This window comes from Dipodomys merriami, unplaced genomic scaffold (assembly GCF_024711535.1).
Source record: "Dipodomys merriami isolate MVZ:Mamm:240054 unplaced genomic scaffold, mDipMer1.0.p SCAF_23, whole genome shotgun sequence".
In the NCBI taxonomy this organism is placed as follows: Eukaryota; Metazoa; Chordata; class Mammalia; order Rodentia; family Heteromyidae; genus Dipodomys; species Dipodomys merriami.
The window spans coordinates 838,148-862,231 of record NW_027203715.1 but is presented as its reverse complement, the minus strand read 5'-3'; positions in this window follow the sequence as shown (position 1 = coordinate 862,231).

Below are 24,084 nucleotides of genomic sequence, written 5' to 3'. Positions count from 1 at the left end.
ACTCTCACCCTAAACCTAACCCTCACACTCAACCTCACCCTCAGCCTAACCCTAAGCCTAACCCTAAACCTACCCCTAACACACACACTCACCCTCACCCTAACCCTAATCCTAAACCTCATCCTAACCCTAACCCTAAACCTCCCCCTAACTCTCACCCTAACCCTAACACTAACACTAACCCTAACCCTAACCCTCAACCTAACCCTCACCCTAACCCTAACTCTAACCCTAAACCTCACCCTCACACTAAATCTCACCCTAACCCTAACCCTAACCCTCACCCGCACCCGCACCATAACCGTAACCTTAAACCGAACCCTAACAATAAACCTAAGGCTAATCCTAACCCTCACCCTAACCATAACCCTCACCCTAACCCTAAACCTAAACCTCACCCTCACCCTAGCTCTCACCCTAACCCTAATCCTAAACCTAACCCTCATCCTAACCCTCCCCCTAAATCTTACTCTAACCCTCAACGTAACCCTAACCCTCACCCTCAACCTCACCCTCAGACTAACCCTAAGCCTAACCCTAAACCTAAAACTAACACACACACTCACCCTCACTCTAACCCTGATCCTGTCCCTAACCCTAACCCTAACCCTCATCTTCACTCTGAACCTCACACGAACGCTAACCCTAATCCTCAATCTAGCCCTCAACCTAAACCTAAACCAAACACTAACCCTCACCCTTATCTTAACCTTCACCCTCGGCCTAAACCTCACCTTTACCCTTACCATCATCCTCACCTTAACCCTCACCCTAACCCTAAACCTCATCCTAACCCTCACCCTAACCGTAAAAATAACCCTCACCATAACCATAACCCTCACCCTCAAACTCACCCTCAGCCTAACCCTAAGCCTAACCCTAAACCTAACCCTAACACACAAACGCACCCTCACCCTGACCCTAATCCTATCTCTAACCCCTACACTCCCCATAAATCTCACCCTAACCCTAACCCTAACACTAACCCTAACCCTCAGCCTCAACTTTACCCTAACTCTAACCCTATACCTCACACTCACCTTAACCCTAACCCTAACCCTAAACCTAAACCTCACCCTAACACTAACCCTAAACCTCAACCTCACCCTAGCCCTCACCCTAACCCTAATCCTAACCCTAACCCTCATCCTAACCCCACCCATAACCCTAACCCTAACCCTCACCCTAACCCTAACCCTCAAACTCACCCTCAACCTCAGCCTAAACCTAAGCCTAACACTAAACCTAACACTAATCCTCACACTCACCCTAACCATAAACCTAATCCTAACCCTATCCCTCACACTCACCCTAACGCTCACCCTACACCTAAACCTAAACCTAACAATAACCCTAACCCTAAACCTCAACCTCAGTCTCACCCTAACCCTAACTCTAACCCTAAACCTCAAACTCACAGTAAACCTAACCCTAAGCCTAACCTTAAACCTCACACTCACACTCACCCTTGCCCTTACCCTAACCCTAATCCTAACCCTAACCCTCATCCTAACCCTCCCCCTAAACCTAACCCTCACCCTCAACCTCACCCTCAGCCTAACCCTAAGGCTAACCCTAAACCTAACACACACACTCACCCTCACTCTAACCCTGATCCTGTCCCTAACCCTAACCCTCCCTCTAACTATCACCCTAACCCTAACCCTAAAACTAACCCTTAGCTTTACCCTCAACCTAAACATCACCCTAACCCTAACTCTAAACCTAAACCTCACCCTCATTCTAACCCTAACTCTAACCCTAACCCAAACCCTAAACCTCACACTAACACTAATCCTAACACTAACCCACACCCTCACCCTCATTCTAATCCAAGCCTAATCCTAACCCTAACCCTCACACTCACCCTAGACCTAACCGTAAACCTCACCCTAACCCTCACCCTCACCCTCAACCTCAGACTAACACTAATCCTACTCCTAACCCTAAACCCAAACCTCACCCTCAACCTAGCCCTCACCTTAAGCCTAACCCTAACATTAATCCTAACCCTAACCCTCACATTCAGCCTCACCCTAACTCTAACTCTAACACTAAAACTAACCCTGACCCTAACCCTAACCGTAACCCTATCCCTAAACCTCATCCTAGCCCTAACCTTAACCCTAACCCTCATCATAACCTTAACCCTAACCCTAAAGCTAAAATAACCCTAACCCGAACCCTAAACCTCACCCTAAACATAACCCTCACCCTAACCCTAACCCTAACCATAACGCTTAACCTCACCCTAACACTAACCCTAACCCTAACACTAAACCGCACACTAACCCTAACCATCACCCTAACCCTAAACCTCACCCTAACACTAACCCTAAACCTCACCCTCTCCCTAGACCTCGCCCTAACCCTAACCCTCATTCTCACCCTAAACTGCACACTAAACCAAACACTAATCCTCAATCTAACCCTCACCCTTAACCTATACCTAACTCTCACCCTCACCTTAAACCTAACCCTCACCCTAACCCTAACCCTCAACCTCACCCTCACCCTCAGCCTTACCCTAAGCCTAACCCTAACCCTAACGCTCACACTCACCCTAACCCTTACCCTAAACCTAATCCTAACCCTAAGCCTAACCCTCACCTTCAACCTAACCCTAAATCGAACACTAACCCTAAACCTCACCCTCACCCTTACCATTACACTCCCCCTCAGCCTAACCCTCACCTTTACACGTATCGTCAATCCCACCCTAACCCTCACTCTACCTCTAACACTCACCCTAACCCTAACTCTATGCCGAAACCTCAGACTCACCCTAACCCTAACTCTAACACTAACCCTAACAATAACCCACACCCTAACCCTAAGCCTAACCATCACCCTAACCCTAATACTCACCACCACCCTCACCCTCATCCTAACCCTAAGCCTAAGCCTAACCCTAACCCTAAACCTCACACTCACCCTCACCCTAACCCTAACCCTAAACCTCAACGTAACCCTCAACCTAACCTTAACCCTAATACTTACCCTAACCCTAACCCTCCACCTAACCCTCCAACTAAACCTAAATCTAACCATAAAACTAACCCTCAACATAACACTAATCCTAGACCTAACCCTAAACCTCACCCTAACCCTAACACTCACCCTCACCCTCACCCCAGACCTAACCCTAATCCTCACCCTAAACCTAACCCTCACCCTCACCGTAACCCTAACCCTCATCGTAACCATCACCCTAACCCTAACCCTAACCCTAAACTTTACCCTAAAACTAACCCTAATCCTCACCTTCACCCTAGCCCTCACCCTAAACCTACTGGTAAACCTAATCCTCATCCTAACCCTCACCCTAACTCTAAGCCTAACTCTAATCCTAACCCTAACCCCAAAACTAACTCTAACCCTAACACTAACCCTAACACTAACACTAACCCTAAAGCTAACCCTAAAACTAACACTAAAACTAACCCTAATCCTCAGCCTCACCGACACCCTAACCCAAACCCTAACTCTAACCCTCATAATAACTCTAAGCCTAACCTTAAACCTAATCTTAACCCTCACACTCAAACTCACCCTAACCCTAATCCTAAACCTAACCCTATCCCTAACCCTAACCCTCACACTAACCCTCAGCCTAGCCCTAACCCTTACACTTATCCTAACCCTAACCCTCACCCTAACCATAACCCTCATCCTAACCCTAACCCTCTCCCTAAGACTTACCCTCACCCAACACTAACCCTAACCCTAACACTAACCCTCACACTAACCCTAAACATCACCCTAATCCTAACACTCACCCTAAGTTTAACCCTAACCCTCACCCTCACCCTATCCTTCACCCTAACACTAACCCTCATCCTAACCATAAACCTCACTTTAACCCTAACCCTCACCCTAACCCTCACACTAACCCTAACTCTACCCCTAACAATAACATTAATCCTAAACCTAAACCTAACCCCAACCCTAAACCTAATGCTAACACTCAACCTCACCCTAACCCTCACCCTAACCCTAAATGTACCCCTAAACCTCACCCTCACCCTAACCCTAACCCTAACCCTAACCCTAACACTAAACCTCATTGTAACCCTAAACCTAACCCTTACCCTCACATTAAACATAACACTAACCCTAAACCTAAGAATAACCCTAAACCTAACCCTAACCCTCACCCTAAACATAACACGTACCCTAACTTTAACCCTCACCCTAAAACTAACCCTAAACCTCACCCTTATCTTATCCCTCACCGTCAGCCTAAACCTCACCTTTACCTTACCATCATCCTCACCCTAACCCTAACCCTAACGATCAAACCTAAACATAATCCTCACCCCCACCCTCACCCTCAGCCTAACCCTAAGCCTAAGCCTAACCCTAACCCTAACCCTAAACCTCACCCTCACCCTAGCCCTCACCCTAACCCTAATCCTTACCCTAACCCTCAACCTATCCCTCACCCAAACACTAAACCTAACCCTCACCCTCACCCTCACCCTAACCTTAATCTGAAACCTAACCCTCAATCTCACCCTAACCATCACCCTCACCATAACCCGTACTCTAACACTCAACCTAACCCTAAACTTAAACCGAAACCTAACTCTCACCCTTACCCTAACCATAAACCTCACCCTAACCCTAACCGTAAAAATAACCCTGACCCTAGCCCTCACTCTCAACCTCACCCTCAGCCTAACCCTAACCCTAAACCTAATGCTAACACACACACTCACCCCCACCCTAACCCTAATCCTAACCCTAACCCTCATCCAAACCCTCCCAATAACCCTAACCCTCAACCTAAACCTAACCATCACCCTCAGCCTAATCGTAAGCCTAACCCTAACCCTAATCCTCACACTCAACCTAACCCTATACCTAAACCTCATCCTAGCCCTAAACCTAACCCTCACCCTCACTCACAATAACCAGAACCCTAACCCTAATGCTAACAATTATCCTAAACCTAACCCTAACCCTCACCCTAACCATAACCCTCACCCTAACCCTAAACCTCACCCTAACATTTACCCTAACCCTAACCCTCACCCTAACACTGACCCTCACCCTAACACTAACCCTAACACTAACACTAACCCTCACAATAACCCTAAACATCAATCTATACCTAAACCTCACCCTAACCCTAACCCTAAACCTCACCCTCTCCCTAGAACTCACCCTAAACCTAACCCTCATCCTCACCCTAAACTTCACACTAACACTAACACTAATACTCAATCTAACTCTCACCCTCACCCTAAACCTCACCCTAACCCTAACCCTAACCCTTACCCTTACCGTAACCCTCACCCTCAGCCTAACCCTCAACCTTACCCTTACCGTCACCCTCAAACTAACCCTCACTCTAACGCTAACCCTCACCCTAACCATAACTCTACCCCTAAACCTCAACCTCACCCTAGCCCTAACTCTAACCCTAACACTAACACTAACCCTCACCATAACCCTAACCATAACCATCACCCTAACCCTAATCCTCACCCCCACCCTCACCCTCAGCCTAATCCTAAGCCTAAACCTAACCCTAACCCTAAACCTCAAACTCACACTCAGCCTAATCCTAATCCTAACACTAAGCCTAACCCTAACCCTCGACATAACCCTCCAACTAAACCTAAATCTAACCATAAACATCACCCTCACACTAACACTAATCCAAACACTAAACCTAACCCTAACACTAAACCTCACACTAACCTAACCCTCACCCTAATCCTAATCCTAACCCTAACCCTCATCCTAACCCTCACCCTCAGTGTAAGCCTAAGCCTAAACCTAACCCAAACACTCACACTCACCCTAACCCTTAACCTAATCCTAATCCTAACCCTAACCCTAAGCCTCACCCTCAGCCTCAGCTTAACCTTCACTCTAACCCTGTACCTCACACTCACCCTAACCCTAACCCTAACCTGAAACCTCACCCTAACACTAACCCTAAACCTCAACCTCACCCTAGCCCTCACCGTAACCCTAATCCTAACACTAAAACTCATCCCAACCCTCCCCATAACCCTAACCCTAACCCTCACCCTAACCCTAAACATCACCCTCACCCTCACCCTCTGCCTAACCCTAAGAATAACCCTAAACCTAACCCTAACACTCACACTCACCCTAACCCTAACCCTAATCCTAATCTTACACCTCACCCTCACCCTAACCCTCCGCCTAAACCTAACCCTAAACCTAACACTAACCCAAAACCTAACACTAACCCTAACCCTAACCCTCATTCTCAGCCTCACCCTAACCCTAACACTAACCCTAAACCTCACCCTCACCCTAATCCAAACTCTAACCCTAACCCAAACCCTAAACCTCACCCTAACACTAAACCTAACCCTAAACCACACCTTCACCCTCAGCCTAATTCTAAGCCTAACCCTAACCCTAAACCTCACACTCACCCTAATCCTAACCCTAAACTTCACCCTAACCTTAACCCTCATATTCACCCTAACACTAATCCTAATCCTACTCCTAACCCTAACCCTAACCTCACCCTCACCCTCACCCTAACCCTAACCCTAAACCTTACCCTAACACTAACCCTAAACCTCACCTTCAACATAGCCCTCACCCTAAACCTAATCGAAAACCTAATCGTCATCCTAACCCTCACCCTAAATCTAAGCCTAAGCCTAACCGTAACCCTAACCCCAACCCTCACTGTAACACTAACACTAACCCTAACACTAACACTAACCCTAAACCTAACCCTAAATCTAACCCTAATCCTCAGCCTCACCCTAACCTTAACCCAAACCCTAAATCTATCCCTCATCCTAACTCTAAGCTTAACCCTAACCCTAATCCTAACCCTCACACTCGTCCCCACCCTAAACCTAATCCTAAACCTAACCGTATCCCTAACCCTAACCCTCAGCCTAGCCCTCACCCTTACACTTATTCTAACCCTATCCCTCACCCTAATCATTACCCTCACTCTAAACCTAACCCTCACCCTAACACTTACCCTCAACCTAACACTAACCTTAACCCTAACATTAACACTCAAACTAACCCTAAACATCACCCTAACCCTAAACCTCCCCCTAACACAAACTCTAACCCTCATCATCACCCTAGCCTTCATCCTAACCCTAACCTTAATCCTCACCATAAACCTCACACTAACCCTAACACTAATCCTGAATCTAACCCTCAACCTCACCCTAACACTAACACTAAACCTCACACTAACCCTAACACTCACACTTACGGTAACATTCACCCTCAGCCTAACCCTCACCTTTACCCTTACCATCACCCCCACGCTTACCCGCACCCTAACCCTAACCCTCACTCTAACCCTAAATGTACCACTAAACATCACCCTCACCCTAACCCTTACTCTAATCCTAACCCTAACACTAAACCTCACTGTAATTCTAACCATAACCCTCACCCTCACCGTAACCATAACCCTAACCCCAAACCTAACAATAACCCTAACCCTAACCCTAAACCTCACCCTAAACATAACCCGCACCCTAACCCTAACCCTCAACCTAACCCTTATCCTCACCCTAACACTAACCCTCACACTAACCCTAACCCTCACCCTAATCCTAAACCTCACCCTAACCCTAACCCTAACCCTAATCCTCACCCTCATCCTAGCCCTCACCCTAACCCTAATTCTAACACTCACCCTCACTCTAACCCTAACCCTCATCCTCACCCTAAACCTCACACTAACCCTAACTCTAATCCTCAATCTCAACCTCACCCTCACCCTAACACTAACCTTTACCCTAAACCTAAACCTAACCCTAACACTCACCAGTACCTTAACCCTCACCCTCAGCCTAAACCTCACCTTTACACTTACCATCATCCTCACCCTAACCCTCACCCTAACCCTAAACCTCATCCTAACCCTCACCCTAACAGTTAACCTAACCATCACCGTAACCTTAATCCTCACCCTCACCCTAGCCCTAAACCTAACCTTAATCCTAATCCTAACTCTCATCCTAACACTCACCCTAACCCTAACACTAACACTTAACCGAAACCTAACTCTCACCCTAAACCAAAACCTAACCCTCAACATCACCCTCATTCTCAGCCTAACCCTAAGCCTAAGCCTGAGCCTAACCCTAAACCTAACCCTCACACTCACCCTAAACCTTACCCTAATCCCAATCCTAAACCTAATCCTAACCCTCACCATCACCCTCACCCTCACCCAAACCCTCAACCTAACCCTAACCCTAACAGTAACCCTATGACTAACCCTCAAACTCAGCCTCACCCTTACCCTAACTCTAACCCTAAACCTCACCCTCACTCTAACCCTAACTCTAACACTAACCCTAACACGGAACCTCACCCTAATCAAAGCCCTAACCCTCTCCCTAACTATAACCCTCACCCTAACAACCCTCACCCTAACCCTTATCATCACTCTAACACTAACACTAACCCTCACAATAACACTAACCCTCCCCCTAATCTAAAACCTCACCCTAACCCTAACCCTTATTCTAACCCACACCCTTACCCTAGCCCTCACCCTAACCCTAATTCTAACCCTCACCCTCACCCTAACCCTAACCCTCATCCTCACCCTAAACCTCACACTAACCCTAACCTTAGTCCTCAATCTAACCCTCACGCTAACTCTAACCCTAAACTTAAACCTAACCCTAACCCTCACCCTTATCTTAACCCTCACCCTCAGCCTAAACCTCACCTTTACCGTTCCCATCATCCTCACCCTAACCCTAAACCTCATCCTAACCTTCACCCTAACCATAAACCTAACCATCAATCTAACCCTAACCCTCACACTCAACCTCACGCTCACCCTAACCCTACGCCTAAGCCTCACCCTTACTCTAACCCTCACCCTCACCCTAGCCCTCACTCTAACCCTAATCCTAAACCTATCCCACATTGTAACACTCACCCTAACCCTAACCCTAACAATCACCTTAACCATGATCCTCACCCCCACCCTCACCCTCAGCCTAACCCTAACCCTAAACCTAACCCTCACATACCCTCACCCTAAACGTAACCATAAAACTTAACATCACCCAAACACTCACCCTAAACCTCACCCTCACCCTAGCCCTCATCCTAAGCCTATCCCTAACCCCAATCCTCATCCCAACCCTGATCCTAACCCTAAACCTAAACCTCACCCTAATCCTAAGCCTAATCCTAACCCTCAACCTAACCCTAACCCTCATGCTCATTGTAACCCTAACTCTAACCCTCAGCCTAGCCCTAAACTTAACCCGAACCCTAACTCTCACCCTAAACCTACCCTTAACACTCACCCTTACCTTAACCCTGACCCTCACCCTCACCTTCAGCCTAACATTAAGCCTAACCCTAACCCTAAGCCTAACCCTCACACTCAAGCTAACCCTAACCCTAATCCTAATACTAACACTAAACCTAAACCTCACCCTCACCCTAATCCTCACCTTAACCCTAACCGTAACATTAATCCTAACCCTAACCCTAACCCTAAAACTCAACCTCACCCTAAACCTCACACTAACCCTAACACTAAACCTCAATCTAACCCTCACCCTAACCCTAACCATAACCATAAACTTAACCCTAAACCTCACCCTTATTTTAACCCTCAACCTCAGTCTAAACCTCATCATTAGCCTCACCATCATCCTCACCCTAAACCTCACCCTAATCCTAAACCTCATCCTAACCCTCACCCTAACCTTAAACCTCACCCTAACCCGAATCCTCACCCTCAAGCTCATGCTCAGCCTAACCCTAAGCCTAAGCCTAATCTTATTCTAACCCTCACCCTCACGCTAGACCGAACCCGAACCCTAATCCTAACCCTATCCCTCATGCTAACCCTCACCCTAACCCTAACCCTAACCATCACCCTAACCATAATGCTCACCCCCACCCTCACCCTCAGCATAACCCTAACCCTAAGCCTAACCCTAACCCTAACCCTCACATACACTAACCCTAACCCTAATCCTAAACCTAACCCTAAACATCAACCTAACCTTAACCCTAACACTAATCCTAACCCTAACCCTCGACCTAACCCTCCCCCAACCCTAAATCTAAACCAAAAACTCACCATCACCCTAACCCAAATACTAACCCTAACCCTCACCCTAACCCTAACCCTCACACTCACTGTAACCCTCACCCTCATACTAACCCTCACCCTAACCCTAACCCTAACCCTAAACCTCACCCAAACACTAACCCTAACACTCACCCTCACCCTACCCCTAATCCTAACCCTAATCCTCATCTTAACCCTCAACCTAACCCTAACCCTAAACCTCACCCTCAATGTAACCCAAACCCTAAACCTCACCCAAACCATAAACTTAACACTCATCCTAATCCTCACCCTAACCCTTACACTAACCCTAACCCTAACCCTCACCCTAACCATCAACCTCACCCTTACTCTAACCCTAAACCTCACCCTCACCCTCATGCTAACCCTAACCATAACCCTAAAAATCACCATAACCCTAACCCTCACAGTCACCCTCAACATAACACTAACCCTAACCCTAATAATAACAAGAACCCTAACCCTAACCCAAACCTTCAGCCTCACCCTAACCCTAACCATAACCCTAAACCTCACCCTAACCCTAAACCTAACCCTAACCCTCACCGTCACCTAACCGTAACCTAACTCTAACACTAACCCTAACCCTAACACTAACCCTCACACTAACCCTAACCCTCACCCTAACCGTAAACCTAAAGATCAACCTAACCCTATCTTCACCCTCAAACTCACGCTCAGCCTACACCTAACCCTAAGACTAACCCTGACTCTAACAATCACCCTCAACCTAGCCCTCACCCTAACCCTAATCCTAACCCTATCCCTCATCCTAACCCTAACCATAAGCCTAACCCTAACCATCACCCTAACCCTAATCCTCATCCGCACCCTCACCCTCAGCCTAACCCTAACCCTAAGCTTAACCATAACCATTACATACTCTCACCGTTACGCTAACCCTAACCCTAACCCTAAACCTCAACCTAACCCTCACCCTAAACTTATCCCTAACACTAAGCCTAACCCTCGACCTAACCTTCCCCCTAACACTAAATCTAACCCTAAAACTCACCCTCACCACAACTCAAATCCTAAACCTAACCCTAATTCTTACCCTAACCCTCAACCTCACTGTAAACCTAACCCTCAAAACCCTCACCCTAACCCTAACCCTAAACCTAAACCTCACCCAAACACTAAACCTAACCATCACCATCACCCTAGCCCTCACCCTAACCCTAACCCTAACGCTAATCCTCATCATAACCATCACACTTAGCCTAACCCTAACCCTCACCCTAATCCTAAGCCTACCCTAACCCTCAACCTAACCCTATCCCTCATGCTCACTGTAAACCTAACCCTAACCCTCACCCTAACCCTAAACTTAAACCAAACCCTAACCCTCACCCTAACGATATCCCTAACTCTCACCCTAACCCTAACCCTTACCCTCAACTTCACCCTCAGCCTAACCCTAAGGGTAAACCTAAACATAACCCTAACCCTCACACTCATACTAACACTTACCCTAATCCTATTCCTAACAATAACCCTAACCCTCACAATCACCCTAACCCTCATCGTAACCCTAACTCTAACACTAACCCTAACCCTAACCCTCAACCTCAGCCTAACCTAACCCTAAACCTAACCCTAACCCTCACCTAATCCTAACCCTAAACCTCACCCTCAACCTAGCCCTCACCCTAACCCTAATCCTAACCCCAACCCCCATCCTAACACTAACCCTAAAACTCACCCTCACCCTCACCCTAACCCTAACCCTAACCCTAACCCTCATCCTAACCCTAACCCTCAACCTCACTGTAACCGTTACCCTAACCCTCACTTAACCCTAAACTTAACCTGAACCCTAATTCTCACCCTAAACCTAAACCTAACCCTCACCCTAACCGTAACCCGCACCGTCACCCTCACCCTCAGCCTAACACTAAGCCTAACCCTATCCCTAACCCTAACCCTCATCGCATCCCTCACCCTAACCCTAACCCTAATCCTAATCCTAACCCTAACCCTAAATCTCACCCTGTCCCAAACCCTCAAGTTAAGCCTAACCCTAACATTAATCCTAACCCTAACCCTAACCCTAAACCTCATCCTAAACCCTAAATTTCACTCTACCCATCACAGTAATCCTCAACCTAAACCTCACCCTAACCTTAACCCTCACACTAACCCTAACATTAACGCTCAACCTAACCCTACATCTAACCCTAAATCTAATCCTACACCTCCACCTCATCCTAACCTTAATCCTAACCCAAACCTAAACCTCACTCAAACACTAACTGTAATCCTCACACTCAAACAAGCCTTCACCCTAACCCAAATCCTTACCCTAATCCTCATCCTAACCCTCACCATAACGCAAACTCTAACACTGATTCTAACACTAACCCTCACCCTCAGCCTCACCCTAACTTTAACTCTAACCTTAAACCTCACCCTCACCCTAACCTTAACCCTAAACCTAACACTAAATCTCACCCTAACCCTAACCCTAAACCTCACACTAAACCTAACCCTCACCCTAACCCTAATCCTAACCCTACACCTCATCCTAAGCCTCACCCTAACACTAACCCTAACCCTCACCCTCACCCTCACCCTAACCCTAACCCTAACCCTAACCCTCAACCTAACCCTATCCCTCATCCTCACTGTTACCCTTACCGTAAAATTCACCCTAACCCTAAACTTAACCGAACCCTAACTCTCACCCTAAACCTAACCCTAACCCTCACATACCCTAACCCTAATCCTAATCCTAACCCTAACCCTAACCCTAACCCTAAACATCAACCTAACCCTCAACCTAAACTTAACCCTAACACTAATCCTAACCCCAATCCTCGACCTAAATCTCCCCCTAACCCTAAAACTAACCCTAAATCAAACCCTAAAACTCACCATCACCCTAACCCAAATCCTAAGCCTAACCCTTACCCTAACCCTAACCCTCACCCTCACTGTAACCCTCACCCTCATCCTAACCCTCACCCTCACCCTAACCTCACACAAACACTAACCCTAAACCTCACCCTCACCCTAGCCCTCACCCTAACCCTAATCCTAACCCTAATCCTAATCCTAAACCTCACCCTAAACCTAACCCTAACCCTCACCCTCACTCTAACCCGAACCCTAAACCTCACAAAACCATAAACTTAACCCTCATCCTAACATTCACCCTAACCCTTACACTAACCCTAACCATAACCCTCACCCTAACCCTCACCCTAACCCTTACTCTAACCCTAAACCTCACCCTCACCCTCACACTAACCCTAACCATAACCCTAAACTTCACCCTAACCCTAAACCTCACCTTCACCCTCACTGTAACCCTAACCCTAACCCAAACCCTCAGCCTCACCCTAACCCTAAGCCTAACCCTAAACCTCACCCTAACCCTAACCCTAAACCTAGCCCTCACCCTAACCCTAAACTTAACCGAACCCTAACCTAAACAATAACCCTAACCCTAACCCTCACCCTAAACATAAACCTCACCCTAACATTAACTCTTACCCTAACACGTACCCTCACCCTAATACTAACCCTAACACTAACACTAACCCTCACACTAACCCTAACCCTCACCAAAACTGTAACCCTAATCCTCAACCTAACTCTCACCCTAAGCCTAACCCTACACCTAAACCTCACCAAACACTAACCCTAACATTCACTCTAACCCTTGCCCCCACCCTAACCCTAATCCTAACCCTAATCCTCATCCTAACCCTCACCCTAAGCCTAACCCTAACCAGCACCCTAATCCCAAGCCTAGCCTAACCCTCAAACTAACCCTAACCCTCATGCTCACTGTAACCCTAACCTTAACCCTCACCCTAACCCAAACTTAAACTGAACCCTCACCTTCATCCTAACCCTAACCCTAAACCTAAACCTAACCCTAACCATCACACACACACTAATCTTTACCCTAATCTTATTCCTAATAATAACCCTAACCCTCACACTCAACCTAACCCTCATCGTATCCCTAACTCTAACACTAACCCTAACCCTAACCCTCAACCTCACCCTCACCCTAACCCTAACCCTAAACCTAACCCTAAACCTCACCCTAATCCTAACCCTAACCCTCACCCTGACCCTCCCCCTTCCCCTCACCATAACTCTAACACTAACCCTAACAATAACACTAATCCTAACCCTAAACCTAACCCTAACCCTAACCCTAATCCTAAAACTGACCCTCAGCCTAACCATAATCTTAACCCTAAACCTCAAACTAAACCTAACCCTCACCCTCACTGTAACCCTAACCCTCATCATAACCCCAACCCAAAAATTAACCCTAACCCTAAACCTTTCCCTAACACTAACACTAACACTCAAACTCACCCTAGCCCTCACCCTAACCCTAATCCTAACCCTAACCCTCACCCTAACCCTAACGCTCACCCTCAGCCTCACTCTCAGACTAACCCTAAGCCTAAGCCTAACCCTAACCCTAACCATCACAATCACCCTAAATTTACCATAATCCTAATCCTAACCATAAGCCTAAACCTAACCCTCACCTTCACCCTCACCACAAACCTAACACTCACCCTATCTCTAAATCTAACCCTAACCCTAAACCTAACCCTCAACCTCAGCATCACCCTTACCCGAACTCTAAACCCAAACCTCAACCTTACCCTAACTCTAACCCTAACCCTAAACCTCACCCTAACCCGAAAACTAAACCTAACCCTCGACCTAGCCCTCACCCTAACCCTAATCCTAACCCTAACCCTCATCCTAACCCTTCCCATAACCCTAACCCTAAAGGTCAGCCTCAAACTAACCCTCACTCTAAACTTAACCCTAACCCTGACACTAACCCCAACCCCAACCGTCAACCTAACCCTCACCCTAACCCTAACCCAAACCCTAATCCTAATCTTAATCCTACAACTAACCCTAAGCCTCACCCCCACCCTAACCCTCACCATAAGCCTAACCCTAACATTAATCCTAAACCTAACCCTAACCCTAAACCTCATCCTCATCCTAAACCTCACACTAACCCTAACACTAGTCCTCAATATAAACCTCACCCTCATCCTCACCCTACCCCTCACCCTAACCCTAACCCTCGTCCTCAACCTAAACCTCACACTAATCATAACAATAATCCTTAATCTAACCCTCACCATCACCCTAACCCTAACCCTAACGCTCATCTTTAACCTAACCCTCACCCTTACTATAACACTCAACCTCAGCCTAAACCTCACCTTTACCCTTACCGTCACCCCCACCCTAACCCTCACCCGAACCCTAACCCTCACCCTGACCCTAACCCTACACCTAAACCTCACCCTCACCCTAACCCTAACTCTAACCTTAACCCTAACACTAAACCTCAACTTATCCCTAACCCTAACCCTCACCATAAACCTCATGGTCAGCCTAACCCCAAGCCTAAGCCTTACCTTACCCTTACCATAACCCTCACCCTGACCCTAGCCTTCACCCTAACCCTAAGCCTAACCCTAATCCTCATTCTAACCCTAACACCCTAACTCGAACACTAACAATCACTCTAACCCTAATCCTCAACCCCAACCTCACCCTCAGCCTAACCCTAAGCCTAAGCCTAACCCTAAGCCTAAGCCTAAGCCTAACCCTAACCCTCACACTCACCCTCACCCTAACCCTAATCATAACCCTAACCCTAACCCTAAACCTCAACCTAACCCTCACCCTAACCTTAACCCTAACACTAACCCTAACAATAACGCTCGAACTTACCCTCCAACTAACCCTAAATCTAACCCTAAACCTCACGCTCACCCTCACCCTAATCCTAACCCTAACCCTAAACCTCACCCTAACACTAAACCTAACCCTCACACTCACCCTCACCATAACTCTAACACTAACACTAACAATAACACTAATCCTAACCCTAAACCTAACCATAACCCTCACCATAATCCTAACACTCATCCTCACCCTAACCATAATCTTTACCCATACCCTCAACCTAACCCTAACCCTCACCCTCACCATAAACCTAAGCCTCATCCTAACCGTAACCGAAACCCTAAATCTAGCCAAAAACTTACCCTAACACTAACCCTAACCCTCAACATCACCCGAGCCCTCACCCTCACACTTATCCTAGCCCTAACACTCACCCTAACCCTATACTTAACCGAACCTTAACTCTCACCCTAACCTTAACCCTAACCCTCACCTAAACCTAACCCTCACCCTCACCCTCACTCTCAGCCTAACCCTAAGCCTAAGCCTAACCCTAACCCTAACCTTCACCCTCAACCTCATGCTCAGCCTAACCCTAAGCCTAAGCTTAACACTTACTCTAACCCTCACCCTCACACTAGCCCTCAGCCTAAACCTAATCCTAATGCTAGCCCTCATCCTAACCCTCACCCTAACCCTAACAATCACCCTAACCCTAATCCTCACTCCCACCCTTACCCTCAGCATAATCCTAACCCTAAGCCTAACCCTAACCCTAACCCTCACATACCCTAACCCTAACCCTAATCCTAACCCTAAACCTAACCCTAACCCTAAACATCAACCTAACCCTCACCCTAACCTTAACCCTAACATTAATCCTAACCCTAACCCTGGAACTAACCCTCCCCCTAACCCTAAATCTAACCCTAAAACTCACCATCATCCTTACCCTAATCCTAACCCTAACCTTCACCCTAACCCTAAACCTCACCTTCACTGTAACCCTAAACCTCACCCTTACCCTCACCCTAACCCTAACCCTTAGCCTAAATCTCACCCAAACACTAACCCTAATCCTCACCATCACCCTAGTGCTCACCCTAAACCTAATCCTAACACGAAGGTGAACCCTTAACCTCACCCTAACCATCGCGGTAACCCTAACTCTAACACTGACCCTAACACTAACCCTCAACCTCATCCTCACCCTAACCTTAACTATAATCTTAAACCTCACCCTCACCCTCACCCTAACCCTAACCCTAAACCTGACCCTAAAGCTCACCCTAATCCTAAGCCTAAACCTCACCCTAACCCTAGCGCTCACCCTAATCCTAATACTAACGCTAAACTTCATCCTAAGCCTCACCCTAAAACTAACCCTAACCCTCACCCTCACCCTCACCCTAACCGTAACTCTAACGCTCAACCTAACCCTATCCATCACCCTCACTGTAACCCTTACCCTAAAACTAACCCTAACCCTAAAATTAACCGAACCCTAACTCACACTCTAACCCTAAGTCTAAACCTCACCCAAACCTTAACCCTCAACCTCACCCTCACTCTCAACCTAACCCTAAGCCTAATCCTAAACCTAACCCTAACCCTTTCCCTAATCCTAATCCTAACCCTAACCCTAACCCTCACCCTGTTGCTTGGCCTATGCCTAAGCCTAAGCCTAAGCCTAACTCTAACCCAAACCCTCACCCTAGCCCTAACTCTAACAGTAACCCTAACTCAAACCGTAAACCTCGCTCTCACCCTAACCCTAACTCTAACCCTAACCCTAAACCTAAACCTCATCGTAACCCTAACCCTAACCCTCACCCTCACCCTAACCGTAACCCTAACCCTAACCCTAACAATAAACCTAACCCTAAACCTCAACCTAACCATAACGCTCACCCTAACCCTAACCCTCAACTTAGTGTTTACCCTCAACCTAACTCTAAACCTAACCCTAACCCTCACCCTCACCATAACCCTAAACCTAAACCTCATCCTAACCCTAACCCTAACCCTCACCCTCACCCTCACCGTAACCGTAACCGTAACCCTAACCCTAACAATAAACCTAACCCTAACCCTCAACCTAACCATAACGCTCACCCTAACCCTAACCCTCACCCTAACATTTACCCTCACCCTAACCCTAACCCTAACCCTAACACTAACCCTCACACTAACCCTAACCATCACCCTAACCCTAAACCTCACCCTAAAACTAAACCTAACCCTCACCCTAACCCTAGCCCTCACCCTAACCCTAACCCTCATCCTCACCCTAAGCCTCACACTAAAACTAACACTAATCCTCAACCTAACACTCACCCACACCCTTCCCCAAACCCTAAACCGCACCTAAACCCTAACCCTCACCCCACTGTAACCCTCACCCTCACCCTAACCCTCACATTTACCCTTACCATCACTGCCAAGCTAAACCTTACCCTAACCCTAATCCTCACCCTAACCCTAATGCTAACCCTAACCCTCAACCTAAACCTAACCTTCACCCTCATCGTAACCCTTTCTCTAACCCTCAACCTAACCCCAAACTTAACCCAAACACTAACTCTGACACTCATCCTAAAACTCCCCTAACCTTAGCCCTAAACCTCACCCTAACCGGAACCCTAACCCTCACCCTCATGATCAGCCTAAGCTTAAGCCTAATCCTAACCCTAACGTTCACCCTAACCCTAACACCAAACCTAACTCTAACCCTAAACGTCATCCTCAACCTAATCCTAACTCTAACTCTAACCCTAACACTAAACCTGACGCTAACCCTCACCCTAACCCTCATCCTCACCGTAACCGAAATCCTAACCCTAAACCTAACAATAACCCTAACACTAACCCTAACCGTCAACCTAACCATAACCCTCACCCTAAGCCTAACCCTCATCCTAACACTTACCCTCACCCTAACCCTAACACTAACCCTCACACTAACCCTAACCCTCACCCAAATCCTAAACCATACCCTAACCCTAACCCTGAACCTAACCCTCAACCTCATGCTCAGCCTAACCCTAAGCATAAGCCTAAAACTTACCCTAACCCTCCCCCTCACCCTAGCCCTCACTCTAATCCTAATCCTAAACCTAACCCTCATCCTAACCCTCACCCTAACCCTAACCCTAACCATCACCCTAAACCTAATCCTTACCCCCACCCTCACTCTCATCCTAAGCCTAACCCTAATCCTAACCCTCACACTCACCCTCACCCTCACCTTATCATAAACCTAACACTAAACATAACCCTAAACCTCAATCTAAGCCTCACTCAAACTTTAACCCTAATACTAAACCTAACCCCAACTCTCGAACTAACCCTCCAACTAACCCTAAATCTAACACTAAACCTCACCCTCATCCTAACTCTAATCCTAAACCTAACCCTAAACCTCACCCTAACCCTAACCCTAACCCTCACCCTCACCCTCAACCTCACCATAACTCTAACCCAAACCTTAACAACAACACTAACCTAACCATAAACCTAACCCTAACCCTAAACTTAACCCTAATCCTAACACTCCCCCTCACCCTAACCGTAATCCTAACCCTAACCCTCACCCTAACCCTAAACCTCACCCTCCCTGAAACCCTAAACCTCAAGCTAACCCTCACCCTAACCCTAACCCAAACCTAAACCTTAATCTAACACTAACCCTAACCCTCACCCTCACTCTAGCCCTCATCCTAACCCAATCCTCATCCTCACCCTCACCCTAACCCTAAACCTAACGCTAACCCTCAACCTAACCCTAACCCTCACGTTCAGCATAACCCTAACCCTAACCCTCACCCTAACCCTAAACTTAACCGAACCCTAATTCTCACCCTAACCCTAACCCTAACTCACCCGAACCCTAACCCTCACCCTCACCCTCTCTGTTAGACTAACACTAAGCCTAAACTTTACCCTAACCCAAACAGTCACACTCACCCTAAACCTTACCCTAAACCTAATCCTAACCCTAAGTGTAACCATCACACTGAACCTAACCCTCATGCTAACCCTAACTCAAACAGTAACCCTAACCCTAACCCTCAAACTCAGCCTCATCCTAACCCTAACTCTAACCCTAAACGTCACCCTCACTCTAACCTTAACCCTAAACCTACACTTCACCCTAACCCTAACCCTAAGCCTAAACGTAACCCTAACCCTGACCCTTACAGTAACCCTCACCCTCAGCCTAAGCCTCACCTTTAACCTTACCATCATCCTCACCCTAACCCTCACCCTAACCCTAAACCTCATCCTAACACTCACCCTAACCGTAAACCTAACCATCACCCTAACCCTAACCGTCACCGTCAATCTCATGCTCAGCCTAACCCTAGGCCTAAGCTTAAGCCTAACCCTTAGCTAAGCCTCACCCTCACGCTAGCCCTCACCCTAACCCTAATCCTAACCCTAACCATCACCCTAAACCTAATCCTTACCCCCAACCTCACTCTCTGACTAATCCTAAGCCTAAACCTAACCCTAACCCTAACCCTCACACTCACCATCACCCTCACCCTAATCCTCAACCAAACCCTAATCATAACCCTAAAACTCAACTTAACCGTCACCCCAACCTTAACCCTTAAACTAACCCTAACACTAACCCTCGACCTAACCCTCCAACTAACCCTAAATCTATCCTTAAACCTCACCCTCACCATAACCCTAATCCTAACCCTAAACCTAAACCTCATTCTAACCCTAATCCTAATCCTCACCCTGACCATCACCCTCACCCTCACCATAACTCTAACACTAACCCTAACAATAACACTAATCCTAACCCTAAACCTAACCCTAACCCTAATCCTAACAGTCTCCCTCACCCAAACCCTAATCCTAACGCTTACACTAAACCTCACACTAACCCTAACCCTCACCCTTACCCTAGCCCTTACCCTAACCTTAATTCTAACTCTCACCCTCAACCTAAACCTGACAGTCATCCTCACCCTAAACCTCACACTAACCCTAACAGTAATCCTCAATCTAACCCTCATCCTATACCTAACACTAACCCTTACACTAACGCTAAACCTAACCCTAAACCTCACCCTTATCTTAAACCTCACCCTCAGCGTAAACCTCACCTTTACCCTTACCATCATCCTCACCCTAACCCTAACCCTCATCCTCACCGTAAACCTAACCCTCAAACTAACCCTCACCCTAAGCCTAACTCTAACCCTAACCCTTAATCTAACACTAACCCTAAACCTCACCCTCAACCTAGCCGTCACCCTATCCCTAGTCCTCATCCTTACCCTCACCCTAACCATAATCTTAATCCTTACCCTAACCCTAATCCTAACCCTAAGCCTCAACCTAACCGTAACACTCAAGCTCACCATAAATCTAACCATAACCCTCACTCTAACCCTAAACTTAACCCAACCCTAACTCTCACCGTAAACCTAACTCTGACCCTGACTCTCAACCTCACCCTCAGCCTAACCCTAAGCCTAACCCTAACCATAAGCCTCACACTCACCCTAACCCTTATGCTAATCCTAATCCTAAACTTAAGCCTAACCCTCAACCTCAACCTAACCCTCACCCTAACCCTAACTCTAACACTAAACCTAAACATCAATCTCAGCCTCACCCTAACTCTAACTCTAACCGTAAACCTCACCCTCACCCTAACCCTACCCCTAACCCTAACCCTAAATCTCACCCTAACTTTAACCCTAAAGCTCAACCTCAAACTAGCCCTCACCCTAACCCTAACCATAACACTAACCCTTAACCTAACCCTAACAATCACCCTCACTTTAACCCTTACCCTAACCCTCAACCTAACCCTAAACTTAACACGAACCCTAACTCTCACCCCAACCCTAACACTAACACTCACCCTAACCCTAACCCTCAACCTTACCGTAACCCTCACCCTCAGCCTAACCCTCACCTTTAACCTTACCGACACCCTCACCCTAACCCTATACCTTACCCTAAACCTCAACCTAACGCTAACCCGAAACCTCAACCTCAAACCAGGCCTCACCATAACCCTAATCCTAAACGTAACCCTCATCCTAACCCTCACCCTAACACTAACCCTAACCTTCACATTCACCCTAACCCTAATCCTAACACTAACCCTCAACCTAACCCTAACCCTCATCCTCAACATAACCCTTAACCTAACCCTCAACCTAAACGTAAACTTAACCCGAACCCTAACTCTCACCCCAACCCTTACTAACGCTCAACCTCAGCCTAACGCTCACCTTTAACCTTACCGACACCCTCACCCTAACTCTATCCATAACCCTAACCCTAACCCTAAACCTCAACTTAACCCTAAACCTCACCCTCACCATCAACCTCACCATAACTCTAAACCTAACCCTAACAATAACACTTACCCTAAACCTAACCCTAACCCTAACCCTAACCAAAACCCTCACCCTCAGCCTCAACCTCAGCCTAAATGTAAGCCTAAGCCTAACCGTAACCCTAACCCTCACCATAATCCTAACCCTAACCCTAAACTTAACCTTAACCCTAACCCTAATTCTAACCCTCACCCTCACCCTAAACCTGACCCTCATCGTCACCCTAAACCTCACACTAACCCTAACACTAATTCTAAAAGTAACACTCTTCCTATCCCTAACCCTAACCCTTACACTAACCCTAAACCTAACCCTAAACCTCACCCTTATCTTAACCATTACCCTCAGCATAAACCTCACCTTTACCCTTAACATCATCCTCACCCTAACCTCACCCTAACCCTAAACTTCATCCTAACCCTCACCCTAACCGTAAAACTAAACATTACCCAAACCCTAAACCTCACCCCCAACCTCACCCTCAGGCTAACCCTAAGCCTAAGCCTAACCCTAACCCTAAGCCTCACACTCAACCTCACCCTCACCCTAATCCTAACACTAAAAATAACCCTAACCCTAAACCTTATCCTAATCCTCATCCTCACCCTCACCCTCAACCTCACTGTTACTCTAACCATATCCCTAACAATAACACTAATCCTAACACTAAACCTAAACCTAACTCTAACCCTAACCTTAATCCTAACACTCACCCTCACCCTAACCCTAATACTAACACTGAACATCACTCTAACCCTAACCCTCACGTCACCATAACAGTAACTCTCATCCTAACCCTCACTCTAAACCTAACCCTAAACCTAAACCTCATCCTAACTCTAACCCGAATCCTCACCCTCAACCTAGCCCTCAACCTAACTCTAAACCTACCCCTAATCCTCATCCTAACCCTCACCCTAACCCTAATATTAACCCTAACACACACCCTAACCCTCAACTTAACCCGAAGCCTAAGTCTCACCCTAACCCTAACCCTCACCCTCATCCTAACCCTAACCCTAACCCTCACCCACACATTCAGTCTAAAGGTAGCCTAACCCTAATCCTAAACCTAACCCTCACACTCACCCTAACCCTTATCCTAATCCTAATCTTAACCCTAAGGCTAAACCTCACCCTAACCCTAACCCTCACCCTAAACCTAAATCTAACACTAACCCTAACCCTAACCCTCACCCTCAGCCTCACCCTAACCCTAATTCTAACCCTAAACCTCACCCTCACCCTAACCCTAACCCTAAACCTAAGCCTCACCTTAACCCTAACCCTAAACCCCACCCTCACAATAGCCCTCCCCATAACCTAATCCTAACCCTAACCCTTATCCTAACCCTCACCCTAAACCTAATCCTAAACCTCACCCTCACACTCACCCTAACTCTAAACCTAACCCTAACCCTCAACATAACCCTAACCCTCACCCTCACCATAACCCTTACCCTAACCCTCACCCTAACCCTAAACTTAACCCAAAACCTAACCCTCAACCTAACCCTCAACCTCACCCTCAACCTCACGCTCAGCCTAACCCTAAGCCTAAACCTAAAACTAACCCTAACACACACACTCACCCTCACCCTGAACCAAATCCTAAACTTAACCCTAACCCTAACCCTAACCCTCCCCCTTACTCTCACTGTAACCCTAATGCTAACACTAACCCTAACCCTTTCCTAACTGTCACCCTAACCCTAACTAACTCTAAACCTCCTGCTCACAATAAACCTAAATCTAACACTAAACCAAACCCCTAAACCTCGCCGTAATCGTAAGCCTAACCCAAACCCTCACCCTAACCCTAACCCTAAACCTAAACCTCTTCCTAACCCTAACCTGAACCCTCAACTTCACCCTCACCATAACCGTAACTCTAACCCTAACCCTAAC